The sequence below is a fragment of the Schistocerca serialis genome, chromosome 6, assembly GCF_023864345.2.
Source record: "Schistocerca serialis cubense isolate TAMUIC-IGC-003099 chromosome 6, iqSchSeri2.2, whole genome shotgun sequence".
Taxonomy (NCBI): Eukaryota; Metazoa; Arthropoda; class Insecta; order Orthoptera; family Acrididae; genus Schistocerca; species Schistocerca serialis.
Window position 1 is genome coordinate 629,916,549 of NC_064643.1, and position 13,274 is coordinate 629,929,822.

Below are 13,274 nucleotides of genomic sequence, written 5' to 3' on the forward strand. Positions count from 1 at the left end.
GATGCTTCGAGGTACTGGCGCGTTGATCTATGAAAGTCTCGTCGCTTTTGCTACAAACTGGAATAATAAAACGCCGGGAAATGAGTACCAGACTACAAACAGTGCTGCTACAAATTGTAATAATAAAAAGCCGGGAAATGAGTTACTGACTACAAGCAGTGGATACATCACTCACTGTATCTTCATTTAGTGGCATTTTAATGCTACACGGAACTAAGGCCGACAATGAGACATTGGCCCAAGAGGCGCCGTACCTTCAGCACAGAGTAAACGGTCATTGTTTTACGAGGCCGAAACAATGTACAACAACACATATGTTTCTACACTATTCTTTTACGACGGGAGTAAGCGTTGTCAAATAACCAAGGTAGAGTATGCCAAACAATTTTTGTTTGTTTGTTGCGAAGGAAGTACCCTGATTCTAGCGGCTAAAACCGTATAAAATTATTATAAAATACAGATATGTATCTGTTCTACAATCTGTCAAAAACGTTTATCTGTAAAACTCTGCATTTGTGTACAATCGACGTTTGAAAGATAACAAATCAGATGATCAGAGAACCACAAGTCGCTGAGTGCACAGTACCTTGTAGCAGCCAGTTATGACCAGCAGAGTGACAACAGTCACAAATGAGGTATTGTTTGTCAAAAAACTGAACGAATAAGTGGAGAACATACGAAAGCACAGCCACTTCTATTTTGGGGAATATGACTCTTTGAGTACTGCATGTGTGAACGTTGATTGTTTCATGCAAATGAGCACGTGGTGCTTCTCTGGCGGTCATACATCCGTCCATCGCCGATGATGACTTCTTTTGTCCCACGGTCAGTCGCGAGGGTTTCTAATTAATGCCTTTTGGGCGGCTTCCACGTGACCTGTCCTAAGTATTACTGTCTCCCCTCGGTAACTGTGATGGGTGTGTGACTAGTACAGTGTCATGTGTGTGGTTCCCTCTCTTGTACCGAGGCAGGAGCCAGGTGCCGACACGTAGCCTATTGCCCTCGAGAATAATCAAGAGGGCCGGCGAGCTTAATGTTTCCATCTGTTAGACAGATCGCCATCAGCACATGCTCTCAACGGGGACTATGGCGCAGAGTCCGACAAACTCGAACGATATACCGCTTCCGTTCGCTGGCCAGATATTGACAGTAAAAATTGCTTCACCACCAAGATGTGACCTGGCTATCTACGAGTCCAGCCCCATCGCACAAGCGTACGAGGGTTGTCCAGAAAGTAATGCACCGTATTTTTTTTCTCGGCCGAAAATAATGCTACGAATCCGAAACATCACGGATGTATTATTTGAAGTCTCCTGAGAGAGTGCACCAAGTTTCCGTCACTTCCGACAGATAACGTAGCTGCAGGACAGTTTCAAAATGGCGTCTGTAGGTAATGTACGTTACAAGCAACGTGGCGTCATTACATTTCTCACTGCAGCGAATGGAACTGAGGGGAATATTCATAAATGCTTGTGCAAAGTCTATGGAGAATTTGCAGTCCACAGAAGTACAGTTAGTCGCTGGGCATAGAGGGTGAAGTCATTAGAATGCGATTCGGTGGAGCTCCACGATTTGCAGCGGTCGGGGAGACCATCCACGGCTTTCACACCTGACATGCTGCAGCGAGATGATGTTGTCATTCGCGAGGATGAACTCATTACGACTCGTCAGCTGGCGCTGCATCTGTCAATCAGCAAAGGAAGTGTGGATGCAAGTATCCGCACCCTTGGATATTCAAAAGTGTATACAGAACAGTCCCGCGGTGTCCACCGGTGGATCACAAATCGCACAGAAAAAACGTTGGTGCCGGCCGGGGTGACCGAGCGGTTCTAGGCGCTACAGTTTGGAACCGCGCCACCGCTACGGTCGCAGGTTCGAATCCAGGCTCGGGCATGGGTGTGTGTGATGTCCTTAGGTTAGTTAGGTTTAAGTAGTTCTAAGTTGTAGGAGACTGATGACCTCAGATGTTAAGTCCCATAGTGCTCAGAGCCATTTGAACCATTTTTTTAAAGCATTAGTCTTGATTTGTTGCAACGTTTTGAAGTTGAGCGGGAGGCCTTCTTGTCCGAAATTTTGACAGGTGATGAAACTTCGGTTCACCACTTTGAGCCTTAAACAAAACGACAGTCGATGGCGCCATTCCCACTCGCCACAGAAGAATAAATTCAGAGAAACTGCTTCTGCCGGTAAGATCAAGATCACCGTTTTCTGGGACTGTGAAGGTGTGATTCTCATTGATGTGATGTCAAGAGGCAGTACCATTAATTCAGAAGCATAAGTTGACACATTAACAAAGTTGAAGACGCGCTTCCAGCGACTTCGCCACTACAAAAATCCAGGAGATGTTTTGCTGCAACACCATGACGCTCGGCCCGACACAAGTCTGAAGACTGCTGAAGACATCGCAAGACAGGGTTGGACAGTGTTACACCATCCGCCCTACAGCGCCCGTACAAATTCCCAACCTGTGCTCAGTCCAATCTCGCCACTGTCATGAATGATGATGAAGTGATACCCAGTCATCTCGAGGCAGCTGAATCCCTGACCCCACCGGGAATCGAACCCGAGACCTCTTGCTCGGGAAGCGAGAACGCGACCGCGAAACCACGTGCTGTGGACGCGGGACCATTAAATGATGTCATTCGTGGAAGACATTTTGACGACGATCAGGAGGTGATTTACACATTGGAGCACGGGCTCCGCCACCAGAACAAGGATTAGTACCGACAGGGCATACACGCACATGTTTCGCGCCAGAGGAAGACCATAGAACGTGATGGAGATTACGTGGAAAAATATGGTGTTTGGATAAATCACAATTTTTCCTTTGTGTGTAGTTCTCATTATGCTCAATAAAGAACTGGTGAAGAAAAAAAATGCGGTGCATTACTTTCTGGGCAACCCTCGTACTTTAGCGAACTCGGCTGTAACAGCGGACCGAGGATCGCCGATTCAGCATATTTGAAGATAACACACACAAATACTGGTGAAACGTGGGGCATCATACACCGGAAACTCGGAATACGGTCTATTGTTTTGATAGTTATCAATCACATCTCTGCTTTTAAATTTGCCGTACTGGAATCCTTGCACTCTGCTGCACGACCGTAACGTAAAAATTAAATATAAAACGGACGCGAATCTGAATGTAACTAGAAGTTTCTGACACTCGTGCAGCCATCTTATGGCCAACGTAAGCTTGACTGAGAAACAGATCTGATGAAAGAGACAGCGCTACCAATTTGACAGCAAATTAAGTCCAGTTTCTCGTACAGACTGAATATGCAGCTGGTTCTACACGCACTCTGTCTCATTTACCTTATTAGTTCAGGGTGTATACGTGGACAAGGAAAAATAAAATCCCGGATTTCCCGGTTAAAAATACGCTTTCTCCCGAGTGAAAATACACTTTTTCTGTGTTAAGTGACAGTATACTCTTCCTCGGCACTGTAAAACTCATCAATCCTTTGAATGTTTATGGTTTTATATACCGACGTAGAATTTCCCGGCACTTTAGAAAACGAAACTCACGGGGGAAAATCAAGTTTTGAAAGACCTTTGATATGCAAAAACATGTACGCTGCAAATTTTCGTATTACGAAGGTATAAATCTGAATTCCAGCAAACACAGCATGTCACTTTCTGAAGCATTGAAATCGAGATTGCGATGCGTTTTTGTAAGCCAGTCATACTCATGTCAGCTGCGCGCGATTAGCCGAGCGGTCTAAGACGCTGCAGTCATGGACTGTGCGACTGTGCGGCTGGTCCCGGCGGAGGTTCGAGTCCTCCCTCGGGCATGGGTGTGTTTGTTTGTCCTTAGGATAATTTAGGTTAAGTAGTGTGTAAGCTTAGGGACTGATGACCTCAGCAGTTAAGTCCCATAAGATTTCATACACATTTGGACATTTGAACATAGCTCATGTCACGTGATCTCGCCAGCTGATGACAGCATAAGATACGTGATGCAGTCAGTCAATAGCATGATCACTCTTAAGTAGCGCGAACACACAAATAAGGAAAGTTAATGGTTTACGTTAATATTCATAGCATTCACATAAGAAGATTAATAAGCTGGAAGAGAAGCTAAGCTTCCACATATAATGTTGATCTTATTTGCGCATGTTACACTTTAAGATACATCACACAAATGTACCAGTAAATTTTTAATAGCGATGTAAATGTATGATCTTCTGGGCTCGAAATTCTTCTAAGTGGTCCTCCTCAAAGAATTGATTTTTAAATGAGAGTCAAACGCTTTGTGATTTAAGAAATTCATCGTACATTCTCGTACGTAGTTCATCTTGCGTAAACGGAAATTTACTTTGAATGTAACGCTTTTCAAACCACTAATCGCAACATTTTCCCGCTACCTGTTAGAAATAAGTTCGTTTCAGCAGTTGCCAGAGAGCGCCAGATAACGGGTGTCACCGCTCTTGCGCCGGTACGATGACGCAGGAAATCCGATGTTCCTACGTGTAAAACATTAAAAGATCTTACATTATGACATAAAAGAAACAAGACGTCAGAGGATACTTCAAGAGCATCGGAATTTCGTGAACCATACTAAAATGGATAACTCGGCTTAAAGTGCACATTCGTATGTCCAGATTCGGATGCAAATTTTCTTGGCGTACCAGTGCTGTATTATCTCATGTTTGGTTCTTTATTATTGCATAATGCCATACGTGCACTTGAAATGCAGCGAACAGTTGAAACTAGCCAACAGTGTGAAATTAAACACTTTGTTTCAAATAAATTGACTGCCTCAGCGGAAAATATTTAATAAAAGCCAAATCTCTTTAGCAAACCGACAAAAATAACTTCATTGTTCTGCAAGGCGATTAGTTCTTGACTGTCAGAAAGGTGGACATAAAATCTGAAATTAATAACATATTTTAGCCTTCCGTAATTATGCGAACGTATTATAATTCATTTGCTAGCTCCCGGCCACAAAAATCTTTTTTGTTTTCATTTAACGTGAGAGCAAGAAACAAAGAGGAAACAAAAAAACCACTGAACGTTAACAGAGGTCACGTGGAGGCGACCCACCTCCCCGCCACAACTCAGACTGCTCTGTGCATCAGCCCCGGATCTACGATATTTCCGAACCGGGACAATACTAGATAGTGGCACCCAGCCACACTGCCGTAACCAGAAGAAACTGCGCATGCCCAAGAGCCCGCAAGCAACTGCTCAAACGAATCTAATTTAAACAGTTGTCACTCAAACTCATCGGAGGCAATTTGTTGTTCTGAAGCATTGCATAGTCTTTCTAAAGCCTCTGACACACTTTGCTGTTGGCAGACGCTCGTCTGAGCACTGTGTTTAGTTGTTGTATATGGCGCATTTCCTTTGAACTTAAGTTTCATTTCCGTTTTATTTTTTTCTCTCGTTCATGTTTTGTTGCTGCAGAATTATTCTGCAGTAGCGGGATACGGTAATATCCTTTGTTCGAGTATCGGTTCTCACCAGCCGAAATCACAAAAATTTAACTGAAAACTACAACAATGAAAAATTCTCGTAATTCTAAACAATTCCCGGGTTTTTCCCGGTTTTCTGCCGGATGAAAAAATTTCCGGGCTTTTCCCGGATCTCCCGGTAGTCCCGGGTCGTATACACCCTGTAGTTACACACATGCCATAGCTGAGTCATCGAGCTACTTGTGTGATGACATCCTTGCTTTCTGATGTCAAGTGCCCTCCCTCATGTTGTCTCATGCTATCGTGCGTAAGGAAAGGTCGGTTGTAGAGCGTTTTGACGTTTGGGACGATACGTTGTGAAGCCCATACCCCATGGCGCCTTGTGGTAGAACTCTTACATCAGTGGGTAGTGAGCATTCACACTTGGAAGGTAAGTAATAGCAGATATATGTGTTTGACGAAGAAAACACCGTAGAGCTGTGAGCACTGAGTGAAACTCCTAAACCACTGCACTCCTCTGCTGTTTCAGAAGTTTTGTACGTACAGTCTGTGTACGCAGACTAAAGGCAATACTTGGATACGACCAACCCTCAGCACGAAGGAAAGCCAGCACATGCAACATAATAGCGCTCAAGCCTATTATATATCCCCGAAGATCGTGTGCTGGATTCGTGCTTCAAGCAGTGAAAATGGCATGCCTCGCACTACAATCACGGCAGCTTTGGCGGTTGATGTGTGGAAGAAAGCGGTTCCTGCTGACCACCTGCAGGTTTGCCTTGTCGTGAGGGCGATAGATCGCCGAGCCACCTCGGCGCATGCGTTACTGCCGAAACGCCCACCCAATGACAGGACCATAGCCTGTCTTGGGTGTGCTGCCTAATTATTGAGTCGCGCGGTCTGTACTTCGGATCAATTTGTAGGGTGCATATTATAGGCTCACGGTGCCTCCCTATCCGAGCGCAGTAGCACGCGCTTGTGTGGTGGCGGTCGACTCACAGATAGCCGATTCGAATACTGGTGTTGGAAGAAATTTTCGCTGTTAGTATTGGCCCGTAACAGACGCTGAGGTGGTGACGTTCCGCATTAGCAGACGCTGCACCAACATCCTGGGTGACACTCCATACCTCTTGGCAGTACCCTTCGAGTGTTGGCATGTGACGCTGTTAATAGTGGACCGTTCGCCAGTTTCCCAGTGGTACAATTCGGGGTGAGCAGCGTGTGTGTCAGCAAGGGTGTCACGCTCTTTCATCGACATCAACACAAACATGACGTTATAACTCCACATTAACTCATTACAGTCATCTACACTGTACAGATACGCTTAAGAAACAATGCATTTTGCACAGGAAAGGAGTCATTTTGTGTGAGACCCACAAGGCTCCACTGTGGGACCAATGATTTTTCTAGTGTGTATGGGTTAATGACGTTTATCAGTTACACTTCCAAATTCTAGTTTGTTCGGTTTATAGACGGTACAAATACAGCAACCTAAGTAGTCTATAGTATTAGAAGGTGCCGCTAATGAAATTTCTAAGGAAATTAATTAATGATCTGTAGCCAGTTCGCTGCCATTTAGCTTTGAAAGTACATTACCTGAAGTGCATGTGGGTAGATCGTACAGCCTTGGGACTTTAACAAGATAAATAAATTCTGTTGGATGGAAAATACAGCACAACTGCAGAAATGCTTAAACAAACTTTTAGTTGCATTTAGAATAGTCCCAGCAATGAACAATAAACTTACAGTTGGACTTAGTCTCTCTCCGAGGAACTTCGTAGTTGTACAGTCTCCTTGATGAACGTTCTAGCTGACCTAGCCCATTGATGTTTAATCAATCATTCATTCAGACTTGACTGAAAAAATGAACTTTTTGTTTCCTCTTTTGAACTCTGACTGGGAAGATAAACCCTTAAGTAAATCATTTTTAATTGTGTAGACTTGTGTCCGAACTAACTGTATGCACTGATTAACTGTATGCACGGTGACTAAAATAAAACTGTCTGTTGTTTTTTGCTATCTGGGAATATCAGTTAACTCGTGTTGTACCGCTTCGATCCCGACAGAGACTGTATTGTGTAAGGTGATATTGTAAAGCCAACAAATAAAGAGACAGATAAATGTATTCAAACAAAACGATTGGTACATTACTTGTACATTTACCCTTGTTTTCTGATCTGAAAGAAATTGAATTCCTAGACTGTGGCAGCGGGTTGCTTATTCTCAGTTTTATTATGAACTCAATAAGTGGCATCTGTGTGGCCTGGATTGTAATGACCTTTTATTTGTCTGCGGAAATGGCTGAGCTATCAAATCGTTTTTGATTTATTGAACCACAGTGTGGCATATGCTGTTCGGAGCTCGGAATGCATGCATCATAAATAAGAGATATTACGATTAACGGACGCATTTCCGATCGCGGCCGGCCTTCACCTGCGCTGACAGTAATTAACGTCTCTCTGCGCAGAGCGAGCGTCAGTGCTGCCGCAGGCATCTGTTTATCGGGGTTTTCATTCGTTGTGCGACCCCACTACTGACGGACATTCTGCGCTGCCTGTTAACATTTTCAGCCTTCGATGAACTGAACACTAAATGTCGAACGCTAGCTCCTGTGATGGTTACTTATTTTATTCTCTCTCTCTAGAAGGATAAAACGTGCACTGGGCTACAGTGCGGGGGCGCGATTCTTTCCGCCCCTTTGCGACGAACCTGCACCTACCTGTGAACATTGTCTCAGCAGATCATCAGTAGGAAAGCCGAGTGAAACCTACTGTACTTCGACGTGAACCAGGGTGCAATTTAAGTCACTAATCTACGTTTTGGGAGAAACACGAAATGAAAGTTCGGAAATTTTGTCCTCAATTAATATATTCTGGTACTTAGGTGAACAAGTATCACTGCCAAGCCCGTGCTAGTCTTAACACAGTCACTCACAATCCCTTTCACTCACGATAGCAGGTTTATGGTATTGCATTTCCCGAAAACGTAATAACTACAAAAATTCTGATTGTTTTTGATTGATAATTCTCGCCAAATATTAAGTCTGTCTGTACCAAATGCAGTCACAGTTTATAGCCACCGACCTGCTCAATACGCCACGCGGAATATATGTCTTATCTCGTCACAAAATTCACTTAAAAATTCCGAAATTTATACACACACATCGCAATAATTATGCCGCCACTTTCCAACACTTTTGATGTATGAAACGCTACTAGATCCGGCAACTTGTCGTTTCCATCGGAACTACTACTACACACGTCCGATCTGTTTCATGGCTAGGCTCCCACTCTTCTCTAGAATACTCTAAGTCTTCTGTACCAGCAGAGAAAGGCACGCGAAGAATATTGCTTTACCATTCGTCAGTTTACTTAGTAGCCAATAGCAAAACAACATTCTCCCGCGTCAGTCCGCGCTTTTCATTCATAACCAATCGCAAAATAGTAAACCTAACGACTGCACTTTTTACCGACGTAATTATCTAATATTCTGAAGTTTTGTTTATGCATAAAGTTATTTAATATTGTTATTTATACCTGAATTAACTTTCCCTTTACCATAAACTTACTGTACAAATCTATTCTACAACAATCCCCTTTGTTCATATCCATACTTCTTCGAAATGTTCCCACACTAAATCCTACTACGTAACTCGTTAAACAATTATCTTCATATTAACATTAGTCCACACTCACGCATCATTCATAGTGCTAAATCACATTTATAACATTTTGTATACAGAAAAAGACATAACAACACTTTATGAAAATACTAGAACAGTTTATGAGAAACATTGTATTACTTTAGTGCACTCTACCGGGCACAATCGAAACTAAATCAGTCCCGTATCCAATACTGTCCTCTATGGGCTGATACATAAACTACGTGTGCGTCCAGTCTCGCGTCACCATCTGTCACTATCCAGCTCTGAGACACATCTCCCACTTAACCGCCTCCAAGGCAGGATCGGTATACGCGCTACGCCTCAACAGTAATGCTGTGCTTCGAAATTTTCGTAGATCTCTTTTTAAATGTAAATTCGGTGTTAACAGTAGGTGAAGAAAGACATCCATGCAAATTATCTATCAAAACTAGTGCCAATTTATGGAACATTATCTTTTCTCTTTATTTACGAGGCATATTCCGAAAGTAAGGTCCGACCGGTCGCGAAATGGAGACCATAGTGAAGATGCGATAAAGCTTTGCGTAGGTGTGTTGCACAGTGTCTCTAGTATGCCCGTTGATGGCGTCACATCTGTATTTTCTGTTGTGAGCGCACAGTGAGCACGAAAAGATGCCTAGAAAACAGCGTCTCCCGTCAAGTAAGAGTGCCCGTGAGAGATTTCACCTGATTTGATGCAGCCCGCAAAACATAACTGTCATGAATTTCCTTCTGCATGACAGTTCTCGGCCGCACTGTGCAGGGGCAATTAGGACGCCCCTGCAGCGTTTTCGATGGAAACTGTTTGATCGCCCTCCATACAGCCCGGTCTTTATTCGCTCTGATTTTCATCTCCGCTGACGTGAACCGCTGGCTATCAAGTCAACGTTTTGGCACAGACAACGAACTGCAGATCAGCGTGGAGAACAAATGTCTCAGGCGGAGCGGCGACTATGTAGAGACGTTGCTGGAAGATGTGGCTAACTATTGCAAATAAAACACTTTTGATTTCCACTATGGCTTCCATTTCGCGACCGATTGGACCTTACTTTCGGAATACGCCTCATATTACACAAGAAAACACACATTTTCTCTCTTTCATAACTTAGTATTTTACATCTATCTATTTAACCTATTGTCAATATGTTGTAGAGAGACACTGTTTCATCATTTAATTCTTTGTTACGCAAGATGTATCAGAAAATATACCGGCAAAGTTCGAGGAGTTGTGTAAGGGGCAATCAAATGAAAGCCGAACACCAACCATAACAAGGCCATGGATTGGTTCTATTAAAACAAAACAAAAAAAAAAAACACCTTAAGCGTTAACATACTTATACCATTGTGAGATGGTAGATCAATTCCTGTTTTCTAGAAAGCGCTCGGCCGCTGACGGATCCACGACCGGACCCACTCCCGCACCTCCCCTTCCGACTGAAACCGACGTCGACGCATGTCTTTGTTAAGGTCGCCAAAGATGAGAAAGTGACACGCTGAAAGATCCGGGCCGTTCAGTGTTTCCCAACCTAAACGGTGAAGCGTAGCTCTCGTCCGACTGGCAGTTCAAATGGCTCTGAGCACTATGGGAGGTCATCAGTCCCCTAGAGCTTAGAACTACTTAAACCTAACTAACATAAGGACATCACACACATCCATGCGCGAGGCAGGATTCGAACCTGCGACTGTAGCGGTCGCGCGGTTCCGGACTGAAGCGCCTAGAACCGCTCCTGACTTGCAGTGTGGGCGGGCGTTATCGTGAAACACAATTCTTCCGTCCGACAACAATCCTAGGCGTTCTGACTTTATGGCGCGTCGCAGTTTCTGGAGTGTCTTCACAGTGATGCACACTGATTGTGGTTCCACGCTCGAGGAACTCGACGAGCAGAGTTGCACAGTAACACCCACCCCCAAGATGCCAATAAGGACGAAGGCTACGCTTTTCAGCAGTTTGGATGGGAAACACTACATCATCCTCCGAAGAGTCCAGATCGTGCTCTGTGTGATTTTTACACCTTTGGCAACCTGAAGACAGCAATTCGTGGATGTCGGTTTCTGCCGGACGAGGAGGTGCAAGTGTGGATGTGGTTGTGGATCCACCAGTGGCCGACCGTGTCCTACAAAACAGGAATTTATTGTCTCGTCTGCCAGTAGGATATCTCCCTTAATGCTGTGGTATTACTTTTGTGTGGAACCGTCCCGTGCTCCCAATATGGCGGATGTTCGGCTTTCGCCTGATTGCCCCTCACAGTGGGTATGTTGAGGAACGAATTCAGTATGTGCACTCTTGGTCGGAAATATCCAGCAACGCTGCAGAGAGTCAAAGTTTTATCTTTTCATTTAAATCTATACTCTGTAAGCCATCTTACGGTGTGTGGCAGAGCTTACTTCTCGTAGCACTGTGTGATGCCTTCCGTGTTCCATTCGCGAATGGCGCAAAGGAAGAATGATTGGTAATGAATCTCCGTACTGGTTCTAATTTTTCGGCTTTTCTCGTTGCGATCATTTCGCGAATCGTATACAAAAGGAAGTAATATATTGGCCGACTATTCTCGGAAAGTGCTCTCTCAGAATTTCGGTACCAAAGCTGTCCGTCACTCACAACGCCTCTCTTGCAGCGTCTGCCACTGAAGATTGTTGGCCATCTCCTATAACGTTGTCGATCCGACTAGATGAAGCCGTGCAAAATCACCGCTCTTCTTGGATCTTGTCTGTCTCTTCCATTAATTCAATCTGCTAAGCGTCCCAGTCCGATGAGCAACACTCAACTTCCGCTAGGCCATCCCTTACGAAGCGTTCTCTAATGGCCTTCATGCCGCCTAGCCTATTGCTTGAAGTTCTGGTTGAGCTCCTTCACCGTCCAAACTCACGCTTGCTGCCAGGTATTGATCCCTGAAACTTCGATACTCTGTGACCTCTACGGATGACGCTGCAGCAAACATTAATAGCCAAAGCTTTATGACTTCCTGTTTAATAAGATGTTGGTTCAGTTTTGGAACGCAGTACCGCAGCGATTATGCGTTTCATGGGTTTGACAGGTCTTTGGTAGGCTCTCGGAGTTATCTGGCAAAAGATATCTGTGCACAGGAGGAGGAGTAGATCAGTGTTTAACGACCCGTCGACGTCGAGGTCATTAGAGCACAAGCTCGGATTAGTGAAGGATGGGGAAGGAAATCGGCCGTGCCCTTTCAGAGGAACCATACCGGCATTTGCCTGAAGCGATTTAGGGAAATCACAGAAAACTTAAAGCAGGACGGCAGGACGCGGGTTTGAACCGTCGTCCTCCCGAATGCGAGTCCTGTGTGCTAACCGTTTATGTACAAGTCATGCAATTCCCTTAAATAAATGACCGGTGGTTTACGGGAAGTGTTCCATCGGGTTCAGATCAGGTGAATTTGGTGGCCAAGACATTAACGTCAGTTCAGTATCATGCTTCCTAAATCACTCTAGCACTATTCTGATCTTGTGACTGGGCAGTTATCCAGCTGGAAGATACCATCTCTGTCAGGGAAGGCATGAAAGTATGAAGTGCTGCAAGTGATCCGCAACAATGTTCACGTAGTCGACATCTGTCATGGTGCGTTAGATTACTACCACAGGTCCTATGAAAGCCGTATGAAAGTAACCCATAGCATAGTACTGCCCCCACTACTCTGTGTCCGTTCACCTGGATGACGGTATATTCGGAGAAGACCATTGAGCTGATGTTCAAAGAAACATTATTCATCCAACCTGCTGGCACGTTTCCATTGATCCATAGTGCAATATCGACAGTCCTGTGTCCATTGCAATCGTAACTGACGATTTCGTTGGGACAACAAGGAAAAGCAAAGGTGTCAGCTGCTGCGGAACCCCATATTCAAGAACTTCCGATGAACGGTGTGATCCGGAACTCTTACGCCTCACTTCTGACTGTTTAGTGAGACATGGAGTTGCAGGCGTTTCGTTGTCGAGAATACGCTCAGCCATTTGCTTTGTGGTGTTATTCGAATTCGTTGTCCACAATGTTCAGCGCTTCCTGCAAGAGTGATTTCTGTTCTTCAGTTGTTGTTGCGAAGATCTTTGCTCTGCACAGAGGGTCCGCTGACAGATCTATGGTTGTTTTGGTGTCTTTTCGCCACGTAACCAGCCGCCATTCATCTCATGTTTGTAGTAGGAAGCTGGACGTAGGCTAGCTACTCTGGTTTTTGTATTCCATC